We start from the raw sequence: 13,116 nt of genomic DNA on the forward strand, positions 1-13,116 counted from the left end.
GTACCTTTAAGAGTAGATTCACATGTTATGACATTTCACGCTGTCCATTTATTCTGCGCAGATTTTTTAAACTCAAGTTATGACACAGTTGGACGGAACCTAAAAATCCGCCCCTCCTGACGCGCAGGTGTGTGTGAGGGGGTGAACGCTGCTCCGGCGGTGTGTGATATCTGGGGCGTGACGATGGCGACTCAGGACACAGCAATGTGTCAGGCGACTCACAAGTGTTTGGCAGGTGTTTGCCTTCTTGCATCACACCGGAAAGTTATTTCTGTATGCTGTGTGTCTGACAGGAGGAGGTAGAGAGGGTCGGGCCGTCTTGGAATTTCCCTTGATATCAGGTTGTAGATTACACAGCTCGTGAGAAATCCTGGTTTACATTTCTGCTGCTTTTTGCACCATTTTCGGTCGTTAGAAGCGATAAGTCATTGGAATCGGACGGACGACCCCTTTAATTTTCCGGAGGTTGCAGAAATCTCATTCAGATTTGTGCGTGAACGTGACCTAAATCTGTCCTAGTGAGGGATCCAGCGAGCGCAGCAGGTAACTCGTGTATCGCTGTCTGCCGCTTCTTACGGACAGAGTTTCTGCAGTCCTCACAGACGTCATGTGCTTTTTACATTACTCACATTTTTATATTTTAGACTTTCCTTTGTATTAGGGACAACGTGATCAATCCGCCAGATGCAGGAGCGCAGCAGAGGAGTCACTGAATGCAGCAGAGGTGAGAGAGCGCGGGGAGGAGAGACGCTTGTGCCGGATCTCTATCTTCCCCCCTTTCCACCTGGCAGGTGACTTACGTGCTTGTATGACCAAGAAATCCACAGTCTCAAGTGCCACGGGGGCGGTCCCTTCATGCTCTGTGCCCTTGGCTCTTTGCACTGAACGTGTCCCTAGCTCCTCCCCTCTGTGCAACGGCTCTAGCAGCCTCCTGATTGGACACTACAGAAATGGGGGAGGTAGGTGTTCAATGCAGAGAGCGGAGGTCACTGTAGAGTATGGGGCCGCCCCCGTGCCCCTTTCGATTCCAGGGGGCACTAAAAGGTGGATTTTTTGCTCTTAGATCCTGCACGATCAAGCTCACACTGTTCCCACCTATATATAGCACTGTCAGCAGCTTTGAAGGGTCAAAACTGCTGACAGACTCCCTCTACACCCCCCACACTCAAATGGATCTGCAGTCCTCACCTTCTAATGATAACGAGATGACTCTGCTTATAATGTCCCAGTCTATACAACAAAGCTCAGAAGTGGCCAGCAGAGATCAGCGAAGTCCGGCCTTTTGTGTCTGCTCTAGTGGTCAGTTTGAGAACTGCAATTCCATTCATTGAAAATTGTGAAACCTGATTATAAATAACCTCATGTTTTCTGATGATCAGCTATGCCTTTAAGCGATGCTATTATATTACTCTAAGATGCTTATGCAGCGTGCGGCGATGATGTGAGTACGGTACAGCAGATCTGTGGTCAGGCAGGAACTCATTGCAGTGTATAATGTGATGGAAAAATGAATCCAGCCAGAAAAGGAAGCAATATGGAGAAATCACAATACATTAGTAAGTGCTTGTATTAACTTTCTCTACATGATAAATGTTATTTGATGAAGTGAGAGGACCCCTTTAAGCGCATGACCAGGGCAGAAAATCACGTCCTGGCATTCATTCACAGTGAGCTTAGTTTTTCCACATCTCCACCTGGCAGCACATTTCAGACCAGAAGAACCTGTTCAGTCACAATGGTCAGCAGTCAATGAAGGGAAAGTGCCTGAGGTGATGTTCCTAGATGTCATAAAGAATTTGAGGGAGATATCATACCTGAAGGCTGTATCCAAGTGTAGCTGTAATTTGCTGCACCATAAACCAACTCAGCATGTTTTCTCTCCTCAGAATACTTCTGACTGCTGGTGTCTACCACTAGGGGGAGCTGCGTCAGGAAGTCGCAGCGGGTGGCTGTGCGTTCTATGTATAAAGATAGTGCTGTTTCTTAATGGTAGCTTTCTGGGTTTGCCCTGCAACCCTTTTTGGCTCACTCAGGGATCTGTAGCTCCTTCTCCTCAGCTGTTTCTTGTCCAGCACTCCCAACCTCCTTATATTCCCCTCTCACACTTCTGCCAGATATAGAGCTTCCTGCCTGGACTTCTACACTGACCCACTGGAGCTGTGTTGCTGTGTTCCCTGGTTGTTGTTCCAGAACATTACCCTCCGGATCCCTGTTGGGCCTTGGTGGTCTGCTGTTGTCACCCACCTGGGATTATATGTTTGTCTGTATTGTCTGTCCTCTCCTTGGTGTTTTCCTCTTAGTGACAGTGGTGCGGACTAGTGATCCCACCGCCCCGTTCACTACATAGGGCTCATCTTAGGGAAAGCCAGGGTTTAGGCACGTGATCGGCGTACGGGTGAGGAACCCGTCTAGGGACGTCAGGGCAGCCAGGTGCCAGCCGTAAGGTGAGTCAGGGGTCACCACCTTTCCCTCTCCCTTGGACAGGGCCTTCTCATTTCCCTCCCTTTGCGTGACGCCGGTCATTACATTATATCTGGCCTTTATTTTGTGTAGGTAAAAAAAAATATATACTTTTTCTTTCTACCTACTTAGAATCCAGTATGGATCCAATTGCTGCTTTGGCAAAGCAACTTCAAGGCCTGTCTTTGGAGGTGGCAGGATTGAGGGCGTCGGTCCTCCAGCAACAGCAGCAATTGCTACAGACCGCAAGCCCAGCGGTTGCTACAGGTAACCAGGTTGTTGCGGAACCCAAGGTTGCTCTTCCTGACAGATTTTCTGGGGGAAGGGACAAATTTGTGACATTCCGTGAGGCCTGTAAATTATATTTTAAGCTGCGCCCTTACTCCTCTGGTAATGAAGAACAGCGGGTTGGGATTGTCATTTCCCTGCTTCAGGGGGATCCGCAATCCTGGGCGTTCTCGTTACCCCCTGGTTCTCAGGCTCTTGGTCAGTGGAGGGATTTTTTGGGGCCTTGGGTCTCATATATGATGACCCTGACCGAGTCGCCCTGGCTGAATCAAGATTACGGAGACTCCTACAGGGAGATCGGTCAGCAGAGGAGTATTGCTCAAAGTTCCGTAGGTGGGCTACGGATACCCAGTGGAACGACCCGGCTCTCAGGAGTCAGTTCTGCTCTGGGTTATCCGAAAGGGTTAAGGATGCGCTTGCGCTGTATGAGACCCCCTTTTCCCTTGATGCGGTTATGTCCCTTTCTATCCGTATAGAGAGACGCCTTAGGGACAGGTTGAAAATTCCGGAGCAATTGGTAACCCCTCCCAAGCAGCAGTTAGTCTGTACGGACTTAGACGAGCCTATGCAGCTAGGAGGAACTACTCGTCAGGTCCGTCCTCCTGAGGCTCGCCGTAGGCAGGGGGTTTGTTTTTTCTGTGGGGAGAGGGGTCATTTTATTAATGTCTGTCCTTCTTTCCTCAGAAACAAAAGACCGTCGGAAAAACTACTAACCCCAGGCTGTGTGGAGGATGTCAGCCGGGGGGTATACGTTTCCTCCATACGAACATCGCAATTTGTGTTGCCAGCGGTTGTTGTTTTTGGGGTTAAGACGGAGACTATTTCTTTCTTTCTAGACAGTGGAGCAGGGGTAAATTTGATAGATGCCCATTATGCCCACACTATGGGTTTGTCTCTCTGTACGCTGCAGAGACCTATTCCCATATTCGCTATTGATTCTGCTCCTCTGTCTCAGAGAAACCTCACTCACATTGTCCATAACTTACACCTTCGGGTAGGGGACCACCATAACGAGTTGCTTTCATGTTATGTTCTGGAGGGGCTTCCCACTCCGGTGGTGTTGGGTCTTCCCTGGTTGGTAGCGCACAATTCAGTGGTGGATTGGCAGGCCAGGGAGATATTGGAGTGGAGTGAGCAGTGCAGAGAAAATTGCTTAAATAGCAATTGCTTAGTCGCCTCCATAACTACCCTACCTTCATTTGTTTCGGACTTTGAAGACGTTTTTTCTGAAAAGGGTTGTCAGAAGTTACCACCGCATCGTCCTTATGATTGTCCGGTTAACCTGATTCCCGGTGCAAAATTACCCAAGTCCAGGTTGTATAATCTTTCGGGTCCGGAGAGAGAAGCCATGAAAGATTATATCTCCGAGAGCTTGGCTAAGGGACACATCAGACCCTCTTCTTCACCCGTGGCTGCAGGGTTTTTCTTCATTAAAAAGAAAGATGGGGGCCTGTGTCCTTGCCTAGATTTTCGCGAATTAAACCGGATAACCATCCGTGACCCATACCCTCTTCCTCTCATCCCTGACCTATTTAATCAGATTGCGGGTTTTAGGTGGTTCTCCAAACTTGATCTTAGGGGGGCCTACAATCTGATTCGTATTAAGGAGGGGGATGAGTGGAAGACAGCTTTTAACACCCCTGAGGGGCATTATGAAAATCTAGTTATGCCTTTCGGTCTGACCAATGCTCCTGCAGTCTTCCAACATTTCGTTAATGACATTTTTAGTCATCTCATCGGCAGGTTTGTGGTGATATACCTAGATAATATTTTAGTTTATTCGTCTGATCTGAAAACACATGAGGTGCATGTCAGACAAGTACCTTAGGTCCTACGGACGAATAAATTATATGCTAAAATTGTAAAGTGTGTCTTCGCCGTTCAGGAATTACAATTCCTGGGATATCTATTATCTGCTTCAGGTTTCCGTATGGATCCTGGGAAGGGCCAGGCAATTTTAGATTGGGATCTTCCGGAGAACCTCAAAGCACTGCAACGGTTCTTGGGCTTCGCAAATTTCTATAGAAAGTTTATTAAAAATTATTCGGTGATTGTAAAACCCCTTACTGACATGACTAGGAAGGGGACTGATTTTTCTAAATGGTCTGACGCCGCTAAAATTGCTTTTTCCTCTCTAAAAGAGAGGTTTACCTCGGCACCTGTACTAGTCCAACCTGATGTCTCTCAGCCTTTTATTGTTGAAGTCGAAGCGTCAGAGGTGGGAGTGGGGGCGGTGCTGTCTCAGGGTCCGTCTCCTGGCAAATGGCGTCCTTGTGCTTTCTTTTCTAAAAAACTATCTGCAGCAGAAAATAACTATGATGTTGGAAATAGGGAACTATTAGCTATTAAACTTGCGTTTGATGAATGGCGTCACTTTTTAGAGGGGGGAATCCACCCCGTCACTGTGATTACGGATCACAAAAACCTTCTGTACCTCGAATCAGCTAAGCGTCTCACCCCTAGACAGGCTAGGTGGTCGCTATTTTTTACCAGGTTTAACTTTGTGATTACTTATCGTCCTGGGGCAAAAAATACCAAGGCAGATGCGTTATCTCGTTGTTTCCCTGGAGGGGGTAATGTGAGTGATCCGGTGCCCATTCTTCAAAGAGGAGTGGTTGTTTCTGCTGTACACTCTGTTCTGGAGGGGAAGGTGTTAGAGGCCCAGGGGGACGCCCCGGTCTCTTGCCCCTCAGAGAAATTGTTTGTACCGTTAAACCTGCGTCTCGAATTATTAAAGGAACATCATAATTCGGCACTTGCTGGGCACCCGGGTAGTAAAGCAACCTTGGAGCTATTGTCTCGTCGTTTTTGGTGGCCAAGGTTGCGTCAGGATGTATTGGATTTTGTGTCTTCTTGTTCTACCTGTGCGCGCGCAAAAGTCTCACATACACGTCCTGCAGGGTCTTTATTGCCACTTGTCATTCCCAATAGGCCATGAACACATCTGTCAATGGATTTTATCACTGACTTACCTTTGTCTGCGGGTAAAACAGTTATCTTGGTAGTAGTGGACAGGTTTAGCAAAATGGTACACTTCATTGCGTTACCCGCACTACCTAATGCTAAGACTCTTGCTCAGGTATTCATCAGTGAAATCGTGAAGCTTCACTGACGGGGTCCCCTCCGATGTTGTTTCGGATCGGGGAACCCAGTTTATTTCTAAATTTTGGAAAGCTTTTTGTTCCCGTTTGGGGGTACACTTGTCCTTTTCCTCAGCTTTCCATCCTCAGTCGAATGGACAGACTGAGCGTACCAACCAAAACCTTGAGACATATCTAAGATGTTTTGTGTCTGAAAACCAAGAGGTGTGGTCATCATATTTACCGTTAGCCGAGTTTGCCATAAATAATTGCCGTCAGGAATCCACTGGCAAGTCACCATTTCTCGGTGCATATGGTTTTCATCCCCAATTCTGTACTTTCAAAGAGGGGGGTCTTCTGGGGTTCCCGAAGAGGAACGGTTTTCGTCATCTCTTTCATCGGTATGGCAGAAAGTGCAAGCTAATTTGAAAAATATGGGAGGTAAATATAAATGCATGGCTGATAAAAAGCGGTCGCCAGGTCCGGACCTAGGAGTGAATGACTATGTGTGGTTATCTACTAGGAATATTAAATTAAAGGTTCTCTCTTGGAAACTGGGTCCTAGGTTTATTGGTCCTTACAAAATAGTAGCCATCATTAACCCCGTGGCTTTTCGTCTGGAGCTACCTCAGACTTTTAAAATTCATAACGTCTTCCATAAGTCGTTACTCAAAAAGTATGTTCCACCTCTAGAACCGTCACCGCTGCCACCTCCTCCTGTTATTGTGGATGGTAATCTAGAGTTTAAAATATCCAAAATTGTTGATTCTCGTCGGGTCCGCCGCTCTCTTCAATATCTGGTGCATTGGAGAGGTTACGGTCCCGAGGAAAGAATGTGGGTTCCTGCATCTGAGGTAAACGCCGACAGGTTAGTTCGGGTTTTTCATGCCTCTCATCCTGAGGGACCTAGTCCTGAGTGTCCGGAGGCCCCTCGTAGAAGGGGGGGTACTGTCACGAGGGTGTCAAGAGCCACGTCTGACTCCGTTATACCCGGGGTCAGGAAGTCGCAGCGGGTGGCTGCACGTTCTATGTATAAAGATAGTGCTGTGTCTTAATGGTAGCTTTCTGGGTTTGCCTTGCAACCCTTTTTGGCTCACTCAGGGATCCGTAGCTTCTTCTCCTCAGCTGTTTCTTGTCCAGCAATCCCAACCTCCTTATATTCCCCTCTCCCACTTCTCTGGTTGCCAGATATAGAGCTTCCTGCCTGGACTTCTATACTGACCCACTGGAACTGAGTAGCTGTGATCCCTGGTTGTTGTTCCAGAATGTTACCCTCCGGATCCCTGTTGGGCCTTGGTGGTCTGCTGTTGTCGCCCACCTGGGATTATATGTTTGTCTGTATTGTCTGTCCTCTCCTTGGTGTTTTCTTTTTAGTGTCATTGGTGCGGACTAGTGATCCCACCGCCCCGTTCACTACATAGGGCTCATCTTAGGGAAAGCCAGGGTTTAGGCACGTGATCGGCTACGGGTGAGGAACCCGTCTAGGGACGTCAGGGCAGTCAGGTGCCAGCCGCAAGGTGAGTCAGGGGTCACCACCTTTCCCTCTCCCTTGGACAGGGCCTTCCCATTTCCCTCCCTTTGCGTGAGGCCGGTCATTACAGGAGCTCACTACATACAGATTATGTAGCCACTACTAGAGGGAGCTCACTACATACATATATATACAGCCACCACTAGAGGGAGCTCACTACGTACAGATTATACAGCCACCACTAGAGGGAGCTCACTACATACAGATTATACAGCCACCACTAGAGGGAGCTTACTACATGCAGATTATACAGCCACCACTATAGGGAGCTCACTACATACAGATTATACAGCCACCTCTAGAGGGAGCTCACTACATACAGATTATACAGCTACCACTAGAGGGAGCTCACTACATACAGATATATACATCCACCACTAGAGGGAGCTCACTACATACAGATTATACAGCCACCACTAGATGGAGCTCACTACATACAGATTATGCAGCCACTACTAGAGGAAGCTCACTACATACAGATATATACAGCCACCACTAGAGGGAGCTCACTACATACAGATATATACAGCCACCACTAGAGGGAGCTCACTACATACAGATTATACAGCCACCACTAGAGGGAGCTCACTACATACAGATTATACAGCCACTACTAGAGGGAGCTCACTACATACAGATATATACAGCCACCACTAGGGGGAGCTCATTACAGATATATGGAGGATGTTGCAGACAGTGGGATCAGTTTGTGGTCGCCTCTGCCAGTGTCCGTCTGTTCTCACCAAAACTTTTTATCTTTTTACAGAAACAAGATGATGGACAAAATGTGTCATCTGCTTTACTGAAGAACGTGGAGAAGAAGTCTGTAAGTGACACTGTGTCCATAACTGAAACCCTCCTCGAATGTGACATTATACAGTACAGACCAAAAGTTTGGACACACCTTCTCATTCAAAGAGTTTTCTTTATTTTCATGACTATGAAGGCATCAAAACTATGAATTAACACATGTGGAATTATATACATAACAAACAAGTGTGAAACAACTGAAAATAGGTCATATTCTAGGTTCTTCAAAGTAGCCACCTTTTGCTTTGATTACTGCTTTGCACACTCTTGGCATTCTCTTGATGAGCTTCAAGAGGTAGTCCCCTGAAATGGTCTTCCAACAGTCTTGAAGGAGTTCCCAGAGATGCTTAGCACTTGTTGGCCCTTTTGCCTTCACTCTGCGGTCCAGCTCAACCCAAACCATCTCGATTGGGTTCAGGTCCGGTGACTGTGGAGGCCAGGTCATCTGGCGCAGCACCCCATCACTCTCCTTCATGGTCAAATAGCCCTTACTTTCAAAGTTTTCCCAATTTTTCGGCTGACTGACTGACCTTCATTTCTTAAAGTAATGATGGCCACTTGTTTTTTCTTTACTTAGCTGCTTTTTTCTTGCCATAATACAAATTCTAACAGTCTATTCAGTAGGACTATCAGCTGTGTATCCACCTGACTTCTCCTCAACGCAACTGATGGTCCCAACCCCATTTATAAGGCAAGAAATCCCACTTATTAAACCTGGCAGGGCACACCTGTGAAGTGAAAACCATTTCAGGGGACTACCTCTTGAAGCTCATCAAGAGAATGCCAAGAGTGTGCAAAGCAGTAATCAAAGCAAAAGGTGGCTACATTGAAGAACCTAGAATATGACATATTTTCAGTTATTTCACACTTGTTTGTTATGTATATAATTCCACATGTGTTAATTCATAGTTTTGATGCCTTCAGTGTGAATCTACAATTTTCATAGACATGAAAATAAAGAAAACTCTTTGAATGAGAAGGTGTGTCCAAACTTTTGGTCTGTACTGTATATGCTGGGTGAATAAGGTGCGGCACCTCGAGAAGGGTCCAGTTAAAAATTCAGGGGGAAATTTATCAAAACTGGTGTAAAGGAAAACTGGCCCCTAGCAACCAATCAGAGTCCGCCTTTCATTTTCAAAAGGAGCTCAGAAAAATCTCTCGCCTATACAGCTCAGATGCCCTGGCGGTGCATCCTGATATACTGCCCTCATGTGTGATGATTAGTGGTGCTGCATCCTGATATACTGCCTCATGTGGTGATTAGTGGTGCTGCATCCTGATATACTGCCTCATGTGGTGATTAGTGGTGCTGCATCCTGATATACTGCCCTCATGTGGTGATTAGTGGTGCTGCATCCTGATATACTGCCTCATGTGGTGATTAGTGGTGCTGCATCCTGATATACTGCCCTCGTGTGGTGATTAGTGGTGCTGCATCCTGATATACTGCCCTCGTGTGGTGATTAGTGGTGCTGCATCCTGATATACTCCCCTCATGGGGTGATTAGTGGTGCTGCATCCTGATATACTGCCTCATGTGGTGATTAGTGGTGCTGCATCCTGATATACTGCCCTCATGTGGTGATTAGTGGTGCTGCATCCTGATATACTGCCCTCATGTGGTGATTAGTGGTGCTGCATCCTGATATACTGCCTCATGTGGTGATTAGTGGTGCTGCATCCTGATATACTGCCCTCGTGTGGTGATTAGTGGTGCTGCATCCTGATATACTGCCCTCATGTGGTGATTAGTGGTGCTGCATCCTGATATACTGCCCTCATGTGGTGATTAGTGGTGCTGCATCCTGATATACTGCCCTCATGTGGTGATTAGTGGTGCTGCACCTAATATACTGCCCTCATGTTGTGATTAGTGGTGCTGCATCCTGATATACTGCCCTCATGTGGTGATTAGTGGTGCTGCATCCTGATATACTGCCCTCATGTTGTGATTAGTGGTGCTGCACCGTGATATACTGCCCTCATGTGGGGATTAGTTGTGCTGCACCCTGATATACTGCCCTCGTGTGGTTTACAATGGAACTGCATTAATGCCTTTTTCTTCTCTTTAAGTTCTGTAGCCGGCCTGTGAAGATTCCTTGCTTTTGTCTGATTATCTGCTCCGTGGTGGTCGCCTCTTTGCTGTCCGGCTTGTTTTATGGTGAGTGATTTATCTTTACAGGGTACATTATTATCTGTGAGAATGTGGACATGACACAGGCGTGTTCTGAATACAGTCTTATGATGTCACACAGCAGTGAATTATGGGAGGGGCAGCGTGTGATGTCATGCATGTCATGAGATGATACAATGCTGCAACTTCTTAGCAGTCAGTAGTTGGGAAAGTGACTGTTACTTGATACGTTTAGTGTGTTTGGTCGACTTCCGGGGACCCCCATGTGAAGAGTCCTGGATTTGGGTTGGAGGTCGCTGTTACTACTTCTCAGATGATTCTAAGTCCTGGAATGACAGCCTGGAGTTCTGCACTACACATGGCTCCACACTGGCCGTGCATAGAGATCAGGAGATAAAGGTGACTTCATCTTCATCCCCCTCCTCCCTCCCCCTGTCCTTATCCTCATACATCAGGTCACCTCCTCGTTCATCACACCGAGCTCCTCCATCCTCAGGTATTTATGTTGTTCTGCTTCATCTCAGAATACCAAACCTTAAAGGGCAACTCCACCTAAAAAAACAACAACAATAATTAATGAAAGTCAGCAAGAGACAGAGAAAGCTGGATGTGATCAGAAATATCTGAGGCTGCAGTGACTGGGAGATGAAGAGGGGACAGTATTATGTGTTGGCCTATCAGCAGTATCATATGGGGGAGGGGCAGAGACATCGGGGGGGATTGAGTTGCTACAAAGTTTTTGGGTACATTTATAACAATCCTTTTCCTCTTCTAGAAAACCATAGAAAGATACCGGGAAAATGTTAATTACTGGATTGGGCTCAGCATAAACCAGGACGGGCGGTGGATGTGGACTGACGGTTCTCTGCATGATGGCAGGTAGGTCTCCCCAAAATTCATGAAACCCCCATAAATATATTTCACTTCTTATATCTGTTTCTGGAAAGCTGGATGATAGTCAATCCATAATGCACAGATAGATTTAGTGGGGGGAGAAGATCTGCCGATACATAAGTGATGCAATTGTATTTCCTAGTGTGGATAATGAGAACATCAGCCTCCTGAGATGCGCTTACCTGAACTCCCACCTGGGGGCGCTAGACTGCTCTACAAGACGTCAATGGATTTGTGTGCAGAACTCCGCCAGGTAGCAGCCGGTATGTTCTGGGACCCCCCAGAGTCCGTTTTGTGTAAGCTGTCTACAGGATTCCCTTCCGTGTGAAAGCTGCTTATCTTGGCTCAGGCAGCAATTACCTGTCTGCAGTGTAACTGTTTGACCACTAGATGGCAGCACATGAGAAATCTGAAATACTACATCATTTTATTTAACTGGGAAAGACACAAAATAATTGCCCCCCGTTGGGCCCTGAGCAAACAACTCACCCCCTATGCCCTACCCCTCCTGTATAGTCAGCCATTTATGTGTGATCTTGTCTTGTAGATTCCATATTGGAAGCCCAGAACCTGGGAGAAGATGGAGACATCACCATGAGATTCCCGGGGTCTTATTCTGGAGGCACTGGGCTACTTGAAGGGGGTTTTCTGATCATCTCATTGACATATCATAAGACTGTGCTGGAGAAAGCACTAATGGTGCTGATGGGGGTGATAGTGGTGCTGATGGGGGTGATAGTGGTGCTGATGTTACATAGTTAATACAGTTGAAAAAAGACATAAGTCCATCAAGTTCAACCAAGGGCTAGGGGGGGACGCGAATCCCTGAAGGAAGTGAGACTCAGATTTCTGCACATTTTCATAAGCATTAATGTTTTTTACTTTTAAGAATTTTTCTAAACCCTTTTTGAAACTGTCCACTGTTCCTGCTGTGACCACGTCCTGAGGAAGTCTATTTCACAGATTCACAGTTCTCACAGTAAAGAAGCTTTGACGCGTCTGGAGACTGAGCTTTTTCCTCTCCAGTCAGAGGCAGTGCCCCCTTGTCTTTTGAGGGCATTTTACATGGAACAGCTTTTCGCCATATTTTATGTATGGCCATTTATATATTTGTATAGGTTAATCATGTCACCCCTTAGACGTCTCTTCTCAAGACTACTTCAATTCATTTAATCTTTCTTCATAACTCAGACCCTCCGTGCCCCTTATCAGTTTAGTCGCTCTCCTCTGTACTTTTTGCAGCTCCAGGGCACCTTTTCTATGGACTGGTGCCCAGAACTGAACTGCATATTCCAGATGAGGCCGCACCAGCGCTTTGTAAAGTGGTAAAAGTGGTAATATTACATCCCTGCCCCGCGAGTCCATGTCTTGTTTAATGCATGACAATATCCTGGTGGCCTTAGAAGCAGCTGATTGACATTGTATGCGGTAATTTATTCTACCATCCACAAGGACACCCAAATCCTTCTCTATAAGTGACTCTCCCAGTGTTACATCCCCTAGGACATATGAAGCACGGAGATTATTACTACCAAGATGCAGAACTTTTTATTTATCCACATTGAACCTCATTTGCCAAGTTGATGCCCAATCACTCAGAGTGTTCAAGTCAGCTAGTAGTATATGGACATCTACCATAGACTGTACAGTTCTACACAGCTTACTGTCATCTGCAAAAATAGATATGGTGCTATTAATCCCGTCCTCGATATCATTAATAAATCAATGAAATAATAGGGCACCCAGCATTGAACCTTGGGATCACCACTTATAACCCGGGACCATTCTGGATAGGAATCATTGACCACAACTCTCTGGACACGGTCCTTCAGCCAGTTTTCAATCCAATTACAAACTATACTTTCCAAGCCTATAGACCTTACTTTACCTATTAAGCGTCTATGAGGGACAGTATCAAA

General features: G+C 46.4%; 1 long non-coding RNA gene across 1 annotated transcript; it reads left to right on the forward strand.

The window, feature by feature from the left end:
* The first annotated feature begins 8,097 nt into the window (after positions 1-8,097).
* LOC120997093 lies at positions 8,098-12,030 on the forward strand. The gene is made up of 6 exons (XR_005778081.1): positions 8,098-8,185; positions 10,243-10,330; positions 10,539-10,702; positions 11,079-11,182; positions 11,340-11,460; positions 11,745-12,030. It is a non-coding gene; the product is annotated as an uncharacterized LOC120997093 (long non-coding RNA).
* Positions 12,031-13,116: the final 1,086 nt, after the last annotated feature.

This window comes from Bufo bufo, chromosome 4 (genome assembly GCF_905171765.1).
Source record: "Bufo bufo chromosome 4, aBufBuf1.1, whole genome shotgun sequence".
Lineage (NCBI taxonomy): Eukaryota > Metazoa > Chordata > Amphibia > Anura > Bufonidae > Bufo > Bufo bufo.